Source organism: Macaca mulatta, chromosome 14 (assembly GCF_049350105.2).
Source record: "Macaca mulatta isolate MMU2019108-1 chromosome 14, T2T-MMU8v2.0, whole genome shotgun sequence".
In the NCBI taxonomy this organism is placed as follows: Eukaryota; Metazoa; Chordata; class Mammalia; order Primates; family Cercopithecidae; genus Macaca; species Macaca mulatta.
Window position 1 is genome coordinate 108,664,830 of NC_133419.1, and position 20,165 is coordinate 108,684,994.

The window sequence follows — 20,165 nt, forward strand, 5'->3', positions numbered from 1 at the left end:
CAGGAGTTTGAGATCAGCTTGGTCAACATGGTGAAACTCCGTCTCTACTAAAAATACAAAATTTAGCTGGGCATGGTGGTGTGCACCTGTAATCCCAGCTTCTTGGGAGGCTGAGGGAGGAGGATCACTTGAACCTGAGAAGCAGGCTGCAGTGAGCCGAGATCGTACCACTGCACTCCAGCCTGGGCGACAGAGTGAGAGTTTGAAAAAAAAAAAAAAGGATGGGAGAGAGAGAAAAGGGAGGGAGGGAGAGAGGGAGGAAAGGAGGGAGGAAGGAAGGGAGGGAGGAAGGAAGGGAGGGAGGGAGGGAAGGAGGGTGGGAGGAAGGAAGGAAGGAAGGAAGGGAGGAAGGGAGGAAGGAAGGAAGGAAGGAAGGAAGGAAGGAAGGAAGGAAGGAAGGAAGGAAGGAAGGGAGGGAGGGAGGGAGGGAGGGAGGGAGGGAGGGAGGGAGGCAGGAAGGAAGGGAGGAAGGACTCTAAGGAAACTTCCTCTCTTCCCTGGAAGGAAGTCTCAGAATTGCAGAACCTTAGCACTAACCCACTTTAATCAAGGAGACTGCCGCCCAGAAAAGAGTAGTGTTTTGTCTAAGATCACACGGGAGCAGAGCTAATGCCCAAATTTCCTGGCCATTAAACATCTGCTGTCCCTGCTACAGCACACAGTCTTGGGATAACAGGTGGGTCATCCCTCACAGTTGGTATCTTCCGACGTTCTATATCTCTTTCTCCTTCCTCTCTTTCCGCTCATCCCTCTCTTCCCCTCCATTCTCTCTCCATTATGATTTTATAACAGAGTTTATATTAGAAAACCCCTTCAGGCTGGGCACGGTGGCTCACGCCCGTAATCCCAGCACTTTGGGAGGCTGAGGCGGGCGGATCACTTGAGGTCAGGAGTTCAAGACCAATCTGGCCAACATAGTGAAACCTCGTCTCTACTAAAAATACAAAAATTAGCTGGGCGTGGTGGCGGGCACCTGTAATCCCAGCTACTCAGGAGGCTGAGACAGGAGAATCTCTTGAACCTGGAAGGCAGAGGTTGCAGTGAGCCGAGATGGCGCTACCGCGCTCCAGCCTGGGCAACAGAGCAGGATTCTATCTCAAAGCAAGACAAAACACCCTTCTTCAAAGCATCCCTGTACCTCGCCTTGCTGTCAAGAAAGAGGGAGCCTGGCCTCATCTCTCTCCTCCCAGCAGTCACACTGCTTCCCTGTACATCATGGGGGAGCTGGACGTCCAAAGTACCAGGCACAGACACTCTAACCAAGTGGCTGATAACCTAATCAAATTGAGAACATTTTTCACATCTCATAATGGACTTGAAAGCAATTATAAATCTGAAATAAGTGAGAATAAAAAGTGTGGAAGCATTAAGCCCTCTTCACAAATTGACAGAATTCCTACAGTAAGCTCATATCTGCATTCTAAAATAGCACAATTAAGCAAGCTGTCCTCTAACTACTATAAACTGTAACCATCTTCTAAAAAAAGGAGAGTCACAAATTGAGTATGGAGATTTAAAGTTACAGGAATGCACTTCTCTTGGCTCCAAATCATAATGACCTCATCTATAAGAGTAAGAGAGCAAGAGAGAGAGAAAAGCTGGGGGGGAGGGGGGAGGAACTTGAACAAAGGAAGAAAGAAGACAAAAACACTCAGACTTACAGACACTGAAGGCCTCAAAACAATTTTTGTTACTTACAGCTCCACATTCACGTTTGTATAAAATTTGTACAAGGTCCTGGTTCACGTGAATTCTGAACAGAGGAACTCTCTATACCATAACAAAACCTGTTCCTGTCTAAGCGAAGTTGCCAGAAGAAACATGCATCCGACCTTCGGATATATCCTGTCCTGGTTTTTCTAACGGAACCTCCACTAAAATGAACTTCAATGGCAGGATATGATCCAATTCCAAGACAAATTTCCCCAAGGCAGCTTCACACCGGGGGAGCCAGCCTTCCAGAATACACAGCAAACAAGAGTTATGGATCACTGAGGGCAGGAGTGGACAAACAGGTAGAAGATGGGCTGAGTAAGGTCACTTCCAACCACATTATTGTTAGAATCTATTTTATAACTTTAAGAATTTAAGGAATGAGGCCAGGCACAGTGGCTCATGCCTGTAATCCCAGCACTTTGGGAGGCCAAGACGGGTGGATTACTTGAGTCAGGAGTTCGAGACCAGCCTGGCCAACATGGTGAAACCTTGTATTTTTTGTAAAAATACAAAAAAATTAACCAGGTGTGGTGGCGCGTGCCTGTAATTCCAGCTACTTGGGAGGCTGAGGCAGGAGAATCACTTGAACCCAGGAGGCAGAGATTGCAGATCACACCACTGCACTCCAGCCTGGGCGACAAAGCAAGACTCCATCTCAAAAAAAAAAAAATTCAAGGAATGAAAGAAGAAAAGATCATGAGGCACTTTATTTCCCTCCTTCTTTCTTCGAGGAAACCTAAAATCTATATTGTAACCTCCCTTCCATTCCAAAATACATACTCATGTACCTGATTTCATGTCTTCAGTCAGTAAGCTCCTCAGCCATATATTCACCAGAGTTCAATGGTTGTTAATATGTGCCAAGCACAAGGAATTTAGAATTAAGACTCATCTATTTTCTAGTCCCAGACCCTCTTGCTTCTCCCCAGAACAGATCAGGGAGCTCCACTTTGTGCCTCTACAAAATACCACACCGCTTATGACTGTTCTTTCCCCAAAACTCTAAGCTCCAGGAGGAAAGGGACATTATATTCTCCATGATTAACAGTGCCTGGCACATAGGGTATGTGCTATTGTTGAACAACCTCAGGAGTTTTCTGTGAGGAGTCAGACAGACCTCACAACACAAAACCACAATAAAATGAGAAAGGGTTAAAATAAGAGTTGTGCATGCAGCCAAGGAGAAGCAAAGCTCAAGACGTCCTGGGAAAGGTTCACAGAGGAGTCAAAACAATCACACACCCGAAAGATATTTCAGGAAGATTGAGGAATGGAGGAAAGGCCATAATACGAGTGTGTGCCTAATTTAAAATACGAGTGTGTGCCTAATTTAAACACTAGTTTTACATTATATATACACATGAGACACAGTGATGGGGTGCATTCATATACACACATATATAATATATATGAGAGACACAGTGCTGGGATGCATTCATATACACATATATATAATATATATATGAGACAGTAATGGGATGCATTCATATACACATATATAATACACATATGAGACAGTGATGGGATGCATTCATATATATATATATAATATATATGAGAGTGATGGGATGCATTCATATACACATATATATAATATATATATGAGACACAGTGATGGGATGCATTCATATACACATATATATAATATATATGAGACCGTGATGGCATCCATTCATATACACATATATATAATATATATATGAGACACAGTGATGGAATGCATTCATATACACACATATATAATATATATGAGAGACACAGTGATGGGATGCATTCATATACACCTACATAATATATATGAGACACAGTGATGGGATGCATTCATATACACATATATATAATATATATATGAGACACAGTGATGGGATGCATTCATATACACATATATATAATATATATGAGAGACACAGTGATGGGATGCATTTATATACACATATATAATATATATATGAGACACAGTGATGGGATGCATTCATATACACACATATATAATATATATATGAGAGACCTAGTGATGGGATGCATTCATATACACACATATGTAATATATATATGAGACACAGTGATGGGATGCATTCATATACACACATATATAATATATATATGAGACACAGTAATGGGATGCACTCATATACACACATATATAATATATATGAGACACAGTGATAGGATGCATTCATATACACCTATAATACATATATGAGACACAGTGATGGGATGCATTCATATACACACATATATATATGAGACATAGTGATGGGATGCATTCATATACACATATACATAAGACACAGTGATGGGATGCATTCATATACACATATAATATATATGAGACACAGTGATGGGATGCATTCATATACACACATATATAATATGTATATGAGACACAGTGATGGGATGCATTCATATACACATATATATAACATATATATGAGACAGTAATGAGATGCACTCATATACACACATATATAATATATATATGAGACACAGTGATGGAATGCATTCATTTCTTCAGCTCTTCTTTATTTACTCTTTCAAATTAGATAGGCAGTCCTCTACTGATTATATATTTAAAAATACTGGGCTTTAAAAATAACACTGACACCAAGACCCCAGCCCAAACCAATTGGATCAGATTCTCAGGGGGTAGATTCCAAATATCAGCCTATTTTAAGTCTCCTAGATGAGTCTAAGACACAATCAGGATGGCAAATCACTAAATTATTCTTTCCTTTTTATTTGAAGAAAAAAGAGTTCCAAATGATGGATAAGATGCATTATTTGAATGCAAATTATGCATTCCCTTCACTTTATGTCTCAATAAATCTGTGCTGCTAGGTTGCATGTTGTCAGCTAAAGGCAGGATTTCATACTAGTGCTAAGACTCCTATGGAACACAGTTACTTGGGGGAGATTTTTAAATCCATTACATCTGCCACCTGTAAATACCTGGTAAAGAATAACAACTTCCAGTACATCTATAAAAATCCTATTAGGAACCCAAAAAGAAATATTCATTTAGACCAAGTTCTCGCACTCTGCACATAAGCTACCCAGTTTCTATTTCTAAAGCATTTTAAATTATATTAGAAGCATGTTTAGAAATAAATTATAGTTTTTGGCCAGGCACTGTGACTCACATCTATAATTCTAGCACTTTGGGAAGCAGAAGTGGGCAGATCACTTGAGGCCAGGAGTTTGAGACCAGCCTGGTCAACATGGCAAAATCCCATCTCTACTAAGTAAAGTACAAAAATTAGCAAGGTGTGGTGGCATGCGCCTATAGTCCCAGCTACTCAGGAGGCTGAGGCATGAGAATCACTGGAACCCAGGAGGTGGAGTACGCAGTGAGCCAAGATCACGCCCCTTCATTCTAGCCTGGTCGACACAACAAGAAAAGGAAGGAAGGGAGGGAGGGAGGGAGGGAGGGAGGGAGGGAGGGAGGGAGGGAGGAAGGAAGGAAGGAAGGAAGGAAGGAAGGAAGGAAGGAAGGAAGGAAGGAAGGAAGGAAGGAAGGAAGGAAGGACGGACGGACGGACGGGAGGGAGGGAGGGAGGGAGGGAGGGAAAGAAAGAAGAGAGAGAGAAAGAAAAAAAGAAGAAAGAAAGAAAAAGAAAGAAAGGAAGGAAGGAAGGAAGGAAGGAAAAAGAAAGAAAAGAAAAGAAAAGAGAAAAGAAAAGAAAGGAGGGAGGGAGGGAAGGAAGGAAGGAAGGAAGGAAGGAAGGAAGGAAGGAAGGAAGGAAGGAAGGAAGGAAGGAAGGAAGGAAAGAATTATAAGTAGCTTTTCTTTACACAGTAAGTAGCAGCCAAGATGAACTGTTTTCTTTCCATCTCCACATTCCTATGATTCAAAAGTTTAGCCATTAATGTATCATCAAATTCTAGTAAGCATAAGTAGCTTGCAATTTTGAAGAACCCACATTCTGTTAAAGTCATATTCAAAACTCAAAGTAGCTTAAAAAGTCAAATTTTAAAAAACAGGTAAGTGTAGTGGCATACATGATCACCTCACAAAGAAGGTAAGTAAAAGAAAGAAAATCAGTGTTTTCTTTTTGCTCACTGGATTATGTCTTACTCAGAATAGGTGCTCAGTAAATGTTTATTTAAAGTTAACAAAAAATGCTACTATTATGAAGATGGCATCATGTTAAAATGCAAGGCAGACAATACTGTAGACAAGAGGCCCTCAAAGGTGAACTCAATGAATGTTACAGTGGAAAAAATACAAGCTCTAGAATTAGATAAAACTGGGGTCTGGATTTAAATTTGAAACATGAAAAAGAAGAGAAACAGGTACAGGCAAGTGAAAACAGTGGTGCACACCATGTCTTGTTCTGGAAAAGGCTAGCATAGAGTGCAATTTAGATGTGGCCTTCAGGAAAAGATTATTCCTTCTGAACATAGTAGAAAGACTCCTAGTCTTTGAATCCGAAGATCTAACTCTACTCTTTATTAGTGTTAGGTAGTTCTCTTACTTTTTTTTAAGTGAGTGTAATACCACCTTTATGCGCCTAAGGGTTAACTGATGTAACCTATCAAAGTACCTAGCACATCCACCCACCTGAGGCACTGAGTGCATTTTATTTCCTTCTTTCCTCTGGCTTGCCCAGCCTTTTGGTAACCTCTTGACCATACCTGTCTATTCTATATATGCACCGTCCAATAGAGTACCCTCTACCCATATGCAGCTATTGAGTGTTTGAAACACGGCTAATGTGAATAAGGAATTGAATGTTTAATGTTATTTCATTTCAACTTAACTAAAATGGCCATATATGGAGAATGGCTACCAAATTAGACAGTGAAGCCAGGGATCAGCATTGTGCCACACTGTAGATGTCACCACAGTGATAGACATGTTTGAAAAGTAGCTCTTGAGCACTTGAAATGTGGCTAGTATAAATGAGGAACTGAATGTTTCGTTTTATTCTATTTTATTTATTCTATTTATTCGATTTGGATTCATTTTCACTTAAATAACTGCATGAGGCCGGGAGTTATAGCATTGAAGGACACGGTTCTAGCCTGGTGCTTCTCAAACTTTCATGTGATATGAATCATCTAAGGCTCTTGTTAAATCGCAGCTTCTCATTCTGTAGGTTTGGAGAGAGGCCTGAGTTTCTGCTTTTTTTTTTTGAGATGGAGTCTTGCTCTGTCGCCTAGGCTGAAGTTCAGGGGCACGATCGCGGCTCACCGCAACCTCCGCCAACTAGATTCAAGCAGTTCTCCTGTCTCAGCCTCTTGAGTAGCTGGGATTACAGGCACCTGCCACCACACCCAGCTAATTTTTGTAGTTTTAGTAGAGACAGGTTTCACCCTGTTGGTCAGGCTGGTCTCGAACTCCTGACCTCGTGATCCACCCGCCTCGGCCCCCCAAAATGCTGGGATTACAGGCGTGAGCCACCGCACCTGGCCTGACATTCCGCATTCCTAACAAGCTCTCAGGAAATACTCATGCTGCTGATCCATGGACCAGACCTTGAGTGAGCAAAGGTCTACAGCAATGCTTCTGATTCTGAGGTCTGTCAGCTTTTAGGAATCCGTGGAATAAGTGAATGCAATCCATGGGCTGTTCAGGATCTGTTTTTGACACTTCAAAAACTTAATAGTACTTCTGACTTTTGCTGGTGAAAGTGCAAAACGATAAATCTCTATTTCAGCGGGAGAGTTTGGGGGTGCTGATTTGACAATTTCTAGCAATTTTGTCTCAAGGAATCTACCCCAAGGCAACTCTGGCAAAAATACAAAAAGGTGTGTCTACAAAGCTATTCATTGCAGCACTATTTATACTAGCAAAAGACTAAAGGAAAAAAACAAAATGTCTAACAATGGGAGACTAGCTGAATAAACACACAGGATTACTACTGTACACCTATAAAAAGCAAAGCACATATTTATATGTACTGTTATAAAGTGACTCCTTTTTTAAAAAGGAGAAGCAAATGTGGAGAAAAATGGGTATGGAATGCAAATATTTATCTATAATTTGTTAATTTTTTAAAAGGAAAGACAAAATAAGAAAATTTTTTTTTTTTTGAGATAGAGTTTTGCTCTTGTTGTCCATGCTGGAATGCAATAGCTCACTCTCACTGCAACCTCTGCCTCCCAAGTAGCTGGGATTACTGGCATGTACCACCAAGCCAGACTAATTTTGTATTTTTAGTAGAGACAGGGTTTCTCCAGGTTGGTCAGGCTGGTCTCAAACTCCTGACCTCAGGTGATCCATTCTCTTTGGCCTCCTAAAGTGCTGGGATTACAGACGTGAGCCACCGTGCCCGGCCAAACCAAAACTTTTTAAAAGTTGTGTACAGGGCAGCAGAGGGAGCAAAGTAAAAGGTGTATGTCTGAAGATACTTTGTTTTATAGATTTGCCTTTGAGGCCATGTAAGTATGTTACATAACTTACAATTATGTAAAACAAAAATGAAATTTAAAAAAGCCACATCTAAAATAAACAAAATTTAAAATAAACTTGATGTTTTAAAAGGTGGTAGCAAAACCAAACAGACAGGAATTATTTCAAGAGACTTTAAAACATACTAATTTGACAGTACACTCCTAATAAAATATACCATAGGATCAAAAAGAACGGTACAATAGCTTAAACTGTTTGGATACAGTGTTGATATTATTTTGGGAGTATGTACAAATACTGTGGAATACAGAAGATAAGAAATTACATTGATGGGAGCCCCTTTAACCTCTTCTGGCTTTGAGGGCCGTGTCCCCCTACAATATGAATACTGTATATACATATTGATATATGAATATTGTATATACATACACATACAATATGAATATTGATGTATTCATTTGGGATATATAGAAAAAAGAAGATGAAATTGTAAGATCGAAGAGGTTAAGTTAAAAACCTTATAGTTTTGAACTTTATTGAAAGGTACAATTGACTCATGAGTACTTCGTAGTATGTCATGAGTATTTCATAATATATACATATAGATATCCTATCTCCCCTAAAAAGCTCTGAAACAATGACTAATCCATTAATTATAAACACCTCTAGTGTCTAGATAATGGCAACTAAATACGACCTCCCACTAAAAAGAACTAGGAACCAGGCACAGTGGCTCACACCTGTAACACCAGCACTTTGCGAGGCTAAGGTGGGTGGATCACTTGAGGTCAGGTGTACAACACTAGCCTGGCCAACAGGGTGAAACCCCGTCTCTACTAAAAATACAAAAATGGCTGGATGTGGTGGCTCACCCCTGTAATCCCAGCACTTTAGGAGGCCGGGGCAGGAGGATCACCTGAGCTCAGGAGTTCGAGACCAGCCTGGCCAACATGGCAAAACCCCATCTCTACTACAAATACAAAAATCAGCCAGGCATGGTGGCGTGCACCTGTAATCCCCGCTACTCGAAAGGCTGGGGCAGGAGAATCACTAGAACCCAGGAGGCGGTGGTTGCAGTGAGCCGAGATTGCACCACTGCACTCCAGCCTGGGCGACAGAGCAAGACTCCATCTCAAAAAAAAAAAAAAAAAAAAAAAATTAGCTGGGCGTGGTGGAGCACCTGTAACCCCAACTATCCAGGAAGCTGAGGGAGGAGAATCACTTGAACCCAGGAAGCGCAGGTTGCAGTGAGCCGAGATTGCATTATTGCACTCCAGCCTGGACGACATAGTAAGACTCCGTCTCAAAATAAATAAAGTAAGTAAGTAAACAAAAATAAAAAGAACTAGGGCTTTTTGGAGAATGGCTGATTTCAGACCTGGGGCAGGGAATGTACAAAATAAGCCTGGAACAACTTGTCACACCAAATAGTAAGAAAACTAAGGATTGAATCTATGACAAAAATAAATTCTTAGCACTGGGAAGAATAAATGCAATGGAATGAAACACCTCAAATGTTGAAACCCATGAGTTAATAGCAATACTGGCTGGGCACGGTGGCTCAGGCCTGTAATCCCAGCACTTTGGGAGGCTGAGGCGGGCGGATCACGAGGTCAGGAGTTCAAGAACAGCCTGGCCAACATAGTGAAACCACATCTCTATTAAAAATACAAAAATTAGATGCGCAGGTGGCAGTGCCTGTAATCCCAGCTACTCAGGAGGCTGAAGCAGGAGAATCACTTGAAACCGGAAGGCGGAGGTTGCAGTGAGCTGAGATCGCACCACTGCACTCCAGCCTAGGTTAAAGACCGAAACTCCGTCTCAAAAAAAAAAAAAAAAAAAATAGCAATACTAAAAAATTTTTTAACTTGCTGGTCTTCTTTGGTGGATGCTAGGGAATGAACTTATTATTTTGAAGACTGGTGAATAAAAGAAATCAGTCAATGTTTATCCTGCCCTTCTTATACAAATTATACCTCAGAGTAATCGAAGAGTTGATGACAAGGAGTTTGTCCTTGTGGAAATAGTCTGTACAATAAATTAAGAGGGGACGACAAATAAAATATCACTTTAGGAGTCCTAATTAAATAATGGATCTAGACAAAACATCAATAGCTCCTAACATAACAAAAAAGAAACAGACAAGAAAACATTATATATCTCCTGTCATGATTTGAATATCTGTCCCCTCTAAAACTCATGCTGAAACTTAATCCCGGCCAGGCGCGGTGGTTCCTGCCTATAATCACAGCACTTTGGAAGGCCGAGGCAGGCGGATCACTTGAGGCCAGAAGTTCGAGACCAGCCTGGCCAACATGGTGAAACCCTGTCTCTACTAAAAATACAAAAAAACTAGCTAGGCGTGGTGGCGCACGCCTGTAGTCACAGCTACTCAGGAGGCTGAGGCAGGAGAACTGCTTGAACCCAGCAGGCGGAGGTTGCAGTGAGCCAAGATCACGCCACTGTACTCCAGCCTGGGCGACAGAGAGAGACTCTGTCTCAGAGCAGGAGGTCGGTAGGAAAAAAAAAAAAAAAAAAAGAAAAGGAAAAAAAAAAAGCTCATGCTTGTAATCCCAGCACTTTGGGAGGCTGAGGTGGGCCAATCACCTGAGGTCAGGAGTTCGAGACCAGCCTAGTCAACATGGTGAAACCCCGTCTCTACTAAAAATACAAAAATTAGCCAGGTGTGGTGGCAGGTGCCTGTGATCCCAGCTCCTTGGGAGACTGAAGCAGGAGAATCATTTGAACACAGGAGGCAGAGGCTGCAGTGAACAGACATCGTGCCACCACACTCCAGCCTGGGTGACAGAGTGAGATTACATCTAAAAAAAAAAAAAAAAAAAAAAAGCCTGTTTGACTCTCAGTGTACCCTTCTCGCCCTATGATGCCTTCCACCACGCTATGACACAGTACAAGGCCCTCACCAGAAGCCAAACAGATGCAGCTGCCCAATCTTTGAACTTCCCAGCCTTTAGAGCTGTTTGAAATAAACTTTTCTGTATAAATTACCAACCTTGGATATTTTTACAGAAAAAAAAAACACACTAAGACATCTCTTCATGGTAGTACACAATACCTATGAAATCTTACCAAAAAAAAAAAATAGGACCACAGATTTTTTTAACCTGGGGTACATGGACCAGGTCCATGAAAATATTCTAGGGTCTATGAATTTCAGTAGAAAAAAATATATATATCCTCATTTTCAGTAACATTGAACTAAAATTTAATAATCGCTTCAATTATAAATGTAGGCAACAAACTATAGTGGTGCTAGCAATACCTAAGACTTTGCTGCCAAAAGAATTCAGATATTTTCATTTCATATGGCAACTGTAGCTAAAATTTCAAATAAAATTTATATTCATCGCTACTCCAAAATCATGGTAAACCAGGCACGCCGGCTCACATCTGTAATCCTAGCATGTTGGGAAGGCCAAGGCGGGAGGATCACCTAAGGCCACAAGCTGGAGACCAGCCTGGGCAAAACAGCAAGACCTCATCTCTATAGAAGTTTTAAAAAATTAAAAAAAAAAAAAAAGGCTGGATGTGATAGTATGATCGTGCATGCTTGTAGTCCCAGCTACCTGGGAGGCTGAGGAGGCAGAATTGCTTCAGCCAAGGAGTTTGAGGCTGCAGTGGGCTCTGATGGCACCACTGCATTCAGCCTGGGCAACAGAGCAAAATGCCATCTCTTTAAAAAAAAAAAAAAAAAAAAATCATCATAGTTAAAAACTCATTGTGATATTTTGTTACTTAGTAAATTTTAAAGAAAAGAAGCCTCTAGGCCGGGCGCGGTGGCTCAAGCCTGTAATCCCAGCACTTTGGGAGGCCGAGGCGGGCGGATCACAAGGTCAGGAGATCGAGACCACAGTGAAATCCCGTCTCTACTAAAAATACAAAAAATTAGCCGGGCGCGGTGGCGGGCGCCTGTAGTCCCAGCTACTCAGGAGGCTGAGGCAGGAGAATGGCGGGAACCCGGGAGGCGGAGCTTGCAGTGAGCCGAGATCGCGCCACTGCACTCCAGCCTGGGAAACAGCGTGAGACTCCGTCTCAAAAAAAAAAAAAAAAAAAAAAAAAGAAGCCTCTATATTAACATATATCCCAATTTACTTTTTAATAATTTGACAACTAAATCTTTGCAATTGGTTTCCATTATAATCTTATATATTTATGCATTTAAAAACATTATCCTAAGAAGAAAATACCGTTGGTCGGGCACGGAGGCTCACACCTGTAATCCCAACACTGTGTGAGGCCGAGGCGGGCGGATCACGAGGTCAAGAGATCGAGACCATCCTGGCAAACATAGTGAAACCCCATCTCTACCAAAAATACAAAAATTAGTCGGGCGTGGTGGTGGGTCCCTGTAGTCCCAGCTACTCGGAAGGCTGAGGCAGGAGAATCACTTGAACCCGGGAGGTGGAGCTTGCAGTGAGCCGAGATCACACCACTGCACTCCAGCCTGGCAACAGAGTGAGACTCCGTCTCAAAAAAAAAAAAAAAGAAAAGAAAAAAAAAAAGAAAATATTGTTAACTTATCAGAAAGACACAGTCAACAAAAACCAAAATGTGAAAAACCACATGATAAATGAACTGTTTCTTTAAAAATAAAGAGAAGAAGGTAAGCCTAAGACAGAAAAAGATATAAACATAACAACCTATTAAAATACATGGGCCTTGTTTGCATTGTGATTTGAACAAACTATTTTTTTTTAATTATGAGATAACTGAGAAAATTTTAATATGAACTGGGTATTTTATATTAAGGAATTATTGTACATTTTTAGATGGAATGATGGTATTATAGTTGCTTTTAAGTTCTTATCTGTTAGAGATTAACATTGATCTGTGCATTACATTATGTGATGCCTGAGATTTACTTTAAGATCATCCAAGAGGAAGAAAGTAGAAGTGTATAAATGGAACAAGAATGAACTGCTGACATTCACTGAAACTGGGTGATAAGGGACAAGTTGCAGTGGCTCACGCCTGTAATTCTAGCACTTTGGGAGGCCAAGGCGGGCGGATCACTTGAAGCCAGGAGTTCAAGACCAGCCTGGCCAACATGGCAAAACCTCATCTCTACTAACAACACAAAAATTAGCAGGGCATGGTGGCGCATGCCTGTAGCCCATTTGGGAGGCGGAGGCAGGAGGGTCACTTGAGCCCAGGAGGCAGAGGTTGCAGTGATCTGAGAACACACCACTGTACTCCAGCCTGGGCAACACAGCAAGACTCCATCACAAAAGAAAAAAAAAGAAGGAAACTGGGTTGTCATCACAGTAGAGAATAGTCTCTACTTTTATTTGAATGTTTCCATAAAACTTTTTTTTAAGTCAACAGAAACCCTACATGTACCCATGCCAAGGCTGTCCAGACAAACCAAAACATCACTTGTATTTCCTTTCAGCTCTAATTATATCAACCAAGCGTGGTAACAGTCATTTTCTCTTGCTAACCAGAAGTTCTAGTGTCTGATTAGTTAAAAGAGAGAGAAAAAAATAAACTCATTATTACTTAACAAATGAGTATTGGGGAAAGGGTGTCAAAATATTTCAAAACATAAGATTCCTGGCAAAAAATAGTAATAAAAGGGGTTCATAATGTAAGAAAAACCTGAAGATTGCTAATCTAATATAAAATGTCTCACACAGTATTCTACTTACTATGTGTATGGCTTCCCAGGTAGGTCACAAGCTCCTAAAAGGCAGAAACAGCGTCATATTCATCTTTGTTTATCCAGGATATGAATCAATATGGGCTGGCAGAATTGCTGCAAAGGTAAAAAATGCCACCAGAGAAAGCTGACCTTTCTGAAACCTCTGTTAGTTCAACTGGAACAAGTAGGAACAAATGGATTACAAGAAGAAATCAGTCTACAGTTTAACTTGGAAATGTGTCAACCCAAATGCGACTATCAGAAAGCATTCAACTTAAAAATAAAAATGTAAAATAAGTTGCAACATTCATGGGAATGGGACAGAGTGATAGTATCTGCTCCCATCTCCGCCTACCAGGAAGCTGGGACTACAGGCACATGCCACCACACCCAGCTAATTTTAAAGATTTTGGTAGAGACAAGGCCTCACTATGTTGCCCAGGCTGGTCCCAAACTCCTGGCCTCAGGCGATCCTCATGCCTAGGCCTCCCAAAGCACTGGGATTATAGGCATGCACCACCGCACCCAACCAACAAGACAATCTTATCTGGTTGCAAGGCAGATACAAAAGTACCTTCATGAAGTGGGGGGACATGTAATTTATTTGCCGTTGTTCTAGATACACGAAGCAACTTTAATCCTATATTTCTTCTAGATACACGAAGCAACTTTAATCCTATATTTCCCAGATAGGTTTTTCTTTTGAGATGGTCGCCTTGTGACCGTTTGTCAAAGTTAGCAGTGACGATTCTCATTAAAAACTACCACCTTAGGCCGGGCGCGGTGGCTCAAGCCTGTAATCCCAGCACTTTGGGAGGCCGAGGCGGGCGGATCACGAGGTCAGGAGATCGAGACCATCCTGGCTAACACGGTGAAACCCCGTCTCTACTAAAAATACAAAAAGAAATTAGCCGGGCGTGGTGGCGGGCGCCTGTAGTCCCAGCTACTCCGGAGGCTGAGGCAGGAGAATGGCGTGAACCCGCGAGGCGGAGCTTGCAGTGAGCCGAGATCGCACCACTGCACTCCAGTCTGGGCAACAGAGCGAGACTCCGTCTCAAAAAAAAAAAAAAAAAAAAAAAAACCTACCACCTTTATTTTCAAGTATAAGTGTAAGTTTGAATAGCAAGAGCTACTTTCTCCAGAGACTGGTCACTACCAAATGAACTGATCATGATGTTCCAGACAAAGAGAACTGGAAAATTCTGGCAAAGAACAGGAATCGAGAGGTTCAGGTGTCAGTCTTCTTATCAACCACTCTAGAAATATGTTCATAAAGTTTTGCCAAAACCACAGTCTTGCTACTTAATAAAGCAATAAAGCAAGCTTTTTCAAAAATTACCCTATAAATTATAACACCAGTTATATTTTCTTATGGAGCAGGACATTTCTGAAATTGGCAAAATATTCTTTTTTCTGCTGATCTTCACCAAATGTTATACTGCATTTCTTAGACTATAGGAGGGGGTGGGTGAGCTAATTTTGCAGTATTCTATAGCAATACAACAGAAGTTTAGAGCAGAGCAAGCTTAGTATGGGTCTAGATAAGGCAAATAACCCACTAGGTTATATCCAGTCACTTTACTTGTAACTCAGGATATTTCCAATCAAGACAATGTCTACCTCCGAGCATTCCCAATGTTGTTAGTTCCCAGAACTGGTTCATTCTATTCTGAACAACAGAAGGCCTGAAGCCAAAAGACAGTAGTGGAAGGGTTTAGAAGTCAATGATTTGATGAACTGATTGATGGATCAAATTGCCTGATTGATTAAACCTTAAAAGAACCAGATAATTTGGGTGGGATTATGGAAGTTTTTTGTTATTTTTTTATTTTGTACATACTAGTTTTCAAACAATGAGAAATCTATTTACAGCCAAGTGTGGTGGCTCACGCCTGTAATCCCAGCACTTTGAGAGGCCAAGGTGGGCAGACCGCTGAAGCCCAAGAGTGTGAGACCAGCCTGGGAAACATGATCAAATGACTCCTCTACAGAAAAAAATGCAAAAATTAGCTGGGCATGATGGCATGCACCTATAGTCCCAGCTATTTAGGAGGTTGAAGTGAAACGATCACCTGACCCCAGGAAGTTCAAGGCTGCAGTGAGCCACGATCACACCACTGCACTCCAGCCTGGGTGACAGAGTGAGACCTTGTCTCAAAAAAAAAAATACATTCCATCTTAAAAGAACTAGGAAAGTACAGGGACTAGAAGAAAACACTAATTATAACATTGGAAGGCTTCCCCTTGACTCCTCATGTTTAATCCTTGTGGCTAATTTGGACTTGCAGCTCACATTCCATCTTTTGTTTCTCTCCCAACCTTTTCTGGTCTGTGATTAGACCAGATTTCCAAACTGCTGACTTAAAGTTCCCTGCACTTGCCAGTGGGGTACCCATCATCATCAAGTATTTATTATATTCATGCTAATGGACCCCATCAGAATACCTTGCCTATGTTTTCTATAGTGGCTCCCAGTTTACAAAAACTCTTCTACACCCTATCTTATTTTTGATCCATTTGCCAATGCTGTGTGGTTACAGATGAAGAAACTGAGGCTAAGAGAGGTGAAATGGCCGGGCACAGTGGCTCACGCCTGTAATCCCAGCACTTTGGGAGGCTGAGGTGGGCGGGTCACGAGGTCAAGAGATTGAGACCATCCCCTGGCCAACATGGTGAAACCCTGTCTGTACTAAAAATACAAAAATTAGCCAGGTGCGGTGGCACGTGCCTGTAATCCCAGCTACTCAGGAGGAGGAGGCAGGAGAATCACTTGAACCTGGGAGGCAGAGGTTGCAGTGAGCCAAGATCACGCCACTGCACTCCAGCCTGGGTGACAGAGTGAGACTCTGTCTCAAAAAAAAAAAAAAAAAAAAAAAAAAAGAGGTGAAATGGGTTGCCTAACTGATGCTGTTCAAAAGTCTCAGAATCAGGTTCAAAATACAAACCTACTGGCATAAGTAGAGTGCTTTTGCTAACCATGTTCCCTCCTACATGACTCTTGCTAAAATAAATTCCCAATAGAGGATGCATTCAAACGTTGATGAAAATAAATGAAGCAGCCGGGCGTGGCGGCTCACGCCTGTAATTCCAGCACTTTGGGAGGCTGAGGTGGGTAGATCACCTGAGGTCAGGAGTTCGAGAACAGCCTGGCCAGCATGGTGAAACCCCATCTCTACTAAAAATACAAAATTAGCCAGGTGTGGTGGCGCATGTCTGTAATCTCAGCTACTCGGGAGGCTGAGGCAGGATAATCACTTGAACCCAGGAGGCGGACGTTGCAGTGAGCTGAGATCGTGCTATTGCACTCCAGCCTGGGCAACAAGAGTGAAACTCCATCTCAAAGAAAAAGAAAATGAATGAAGCTACAAAAACACAGGCTAGATTTCCACAGCTGTAAAAATACAGGCTAATGCGGTTTCTGTCTATAAATGCCCAACCTTTTATCTGATCATATATACTCATATCATATATACTCATATCTGAGTATATTTTTCCATACATTTTATAACAGATAACAACATATTGCATGACTAGATTCAGTTATTATAGAATTATAATTATTTTACATTTAACTTGGAATTTTGCATGCAAAAATATCCTAATACACTCCAATCACATTGTCCACACTACCGACATATACAACTCCTGTAATACCTGACAACTGTAAACCATCATAATATCATCCCATAGCCAATAAGATAAAAGCTACCAATATCAAGTCCTGTAGAAAATGAGAGTTATGCAGGAAATCAAACGGTTGCTAAAGAGGCCAACATTCAATGCCTTAAATCATTAACATGCACACTGACATGCAAAAACAGAAAAGTCTGGAGCAAGAGCAAACAGCCACTTAAGGTATTTGAAGGTAATTGCACCTATGGACTGAACACAGCACACCTGGTAAACTGCAGCCTTGTCTGCAGGAGGTCATCTATCTCAAAACAATCAAACCAGAGGTTATACCTGTGTCTTTTTTCAAGACAGGCCTTTGCAGTAGCACACCACTTCAAGACTTTTTCAAGACTGGACTGTGTGCGAATTTTCCCTGCCTGCTTAGCGGAAATAGTCCAAACCTGGAAGGCAACTTCAATAGCCCACAGTGACTTTTTCTTTTTTCCTTTTTTCGAGACAGGGTCGGATCTCACTCTGCCGCCCAAACTGGAACGCAGTGGCATAATCAAGGTTCGCTGCAGCCTCAACCTCGTGGGCTCAAGTGATTTTCCCACCTCAGCCCCCAAGTAGCTGGGACTACGGGCGTACGCCACCATGCCCAGCTAATTTTTTGTATTTTTAGTAGAGACAGGGTTTCACCATGTTGCCCACGCTGGTCTGGAACTCCCAGACTCAAGCGATCTGCCTGCCTCGGCCTCCCAAACACAATGACTCTTATTACCGTCTCCTTAATGGTACCCAATTCAATTCAGCACTTGTTTTTTTAGATCCTAACGCTGTGTCAAGCTATGGGAACACAGAGAAATGGAGCCCCTGTCCTCATGGAATTCACAATACAGCAGTGAACAAGAACAGTAAAGCAACAATTCCTAATGTGGTGAGGATGAACAAAGAGATGTGCGACGTAGGATGAGATCTAACCAAATCTGGGATTCATGGAAGGCCTTACTCATAAGGTGATATTTCATCTAGACTTCCAGAATAAAGACAAGTTGTTTGGGTCAATAAAAGGGCTATAAGAACTGTCATCCCAGCAAAGGGGACAGCATTGTAAATTCCCCCGCATGAATGGAGCCTGAAGATGCAGCTCATCCAAAGGAATCAGTAGTTTTCTAATCCGTGGTATAACTTAAACAGTCAGTAACAATTATTGGTTCATTCTTTCAAACACCGAGTATGTGTAAAAGGTTGTGGGTGAAAGAGCTGAGTAAAGGTTTCCTTGACATTTTATGAATTATCACTTACACCTTTTCTTTTTCTTTTTTGTTTCCCTGCTGTTCATGAGCTGTAGAACTATTGCTTACATTTGCAGGAACATCTAGGTGTTCTTATTTCTTTGTGCTCTAAAGCTTTTTTTTCTGGTGGGGGGCATCATTTCTAGGTTCTACCACTAAATGTAGGTGGAAGAATATTGGCCCTCCAAAAGTGTCCACACTCTCTCCCTCACCCCGAACCTGCGAATAGGTTACCTTACAGGGCGAAAGGGACTTTGCAGATGTGGATTAACCAGGTAGCCCCAATCTAATCACATGAGACTTCAAAAGGGAGAACGTTTCTCAGCTGTAGTCAAAGGGAGGTATAACAACAGAAGGCTCAGAGAGATGCAACGTTGCTAGCTTTGAAATCACAAGCCAAGGCAGGCAGGCGGCTTCCAGAAGGTGGAAAAGGCAAGGAATTGATTCTCCCCTAGAACCTACAGAAAAGAATGCAACACCTGCAACACTTTGATTGTTAGCCCGGGAAGACCAGTGTTGGCCTTCTGACTTACAGAACAGTAAGATAATAAATTGGTGGTGTTTTAAGCCACTAAATTGGTGGTAATTTATAACAGCAATAGAAAATGAATATTCTAAGTCAATAATGCATGTGATACTTTAAAACAACACTTGAATCATAATGTTATAACTATTTACATTCATCTCAGTGAATTTCCTTAGCAACAAAATAATCACATCGAATAAAGAGTCTATTAAAAAATTGCAGGCAAAGCTGATCAGGAGCCACCTTGGATTAAAACATTTTCATCGTTTGCCAGGGAGAAAATAAAACCATGCCATCAAGCCAGAAACTGCTGAACTAGTTCCATGCAAACCAACAAAAACTGAAAGTATAAATCCAGTGATTTATTCTTCTGTATTATGTCCCATGTGACTCTTAGTGAAGAATACAGGGGACACATTAGTACTGTCCCACCCCCTACATAATAAAAGACAGGGAAGTGCTAGCCACTGACTGAGCTCTTACGTATATTAACATACTGCATGTTCATACAATACTATATATGTATCATTTTGCTAGCATTTAAGTCTTTTAACCAAGTTTATGTGCCAAATAAATAGCAGCACTAGATTAAAATCCAAATATGATTCCAAAGCCTGTGTTCTTTACATTTTGCCACACTAAAAAATTGAAATAAGACCAGGAGCAGCAGCTCACGCCTGTAATCCCAGCACTTTGGGAGGCCAAGGCAGGTGGATCACTTGAGGTCAGGAGTTCAAGACCAGCCTGGCCAACATGGTGAAGCCCCGTTTCTACTAAAAAAAAAATACAAAAAATTAGCTGGGCGTGGTTGCACAGACCTGTAATCTCAGCTACTCAGGAGGCTGACATAGGAGAATCAGTTGAACCTGGGAGGCAGAGGTAGCAGTGAGCTGGGATCGCGCCACTGCACTCCAGCCTGGGTGACAGAGTGAGACTTCATCTCAAATTAAAAATAAAAAAGTAAATTGAAATAATTGCGGGAATAAAGATACTAAGAAA

At 41.5% G+C, this 20,165-nt stretch overlaps 1 protein-coding gene across 5 annotated transcripts in view; it reads right to left on the bottom strand.

Moving 5' to 3' along the window:
* SLC35F2 (solute carrier family 35 member F2) overlaps positions 1–20,165 on the bottom strand; it is a 67,048-nt gene that overhangs the window by 26,617 nt on the left and 20,266 nt on the right. The window contains exon 2 of one of the 5 annotated variants that reach the window (XM_028832651.2): positions 13,741–13,774. The gene's annotated coding sequence lies outside the window, so the exon portion shown is untranslated. 5 annotated transcript variants of the gene reach the window in all.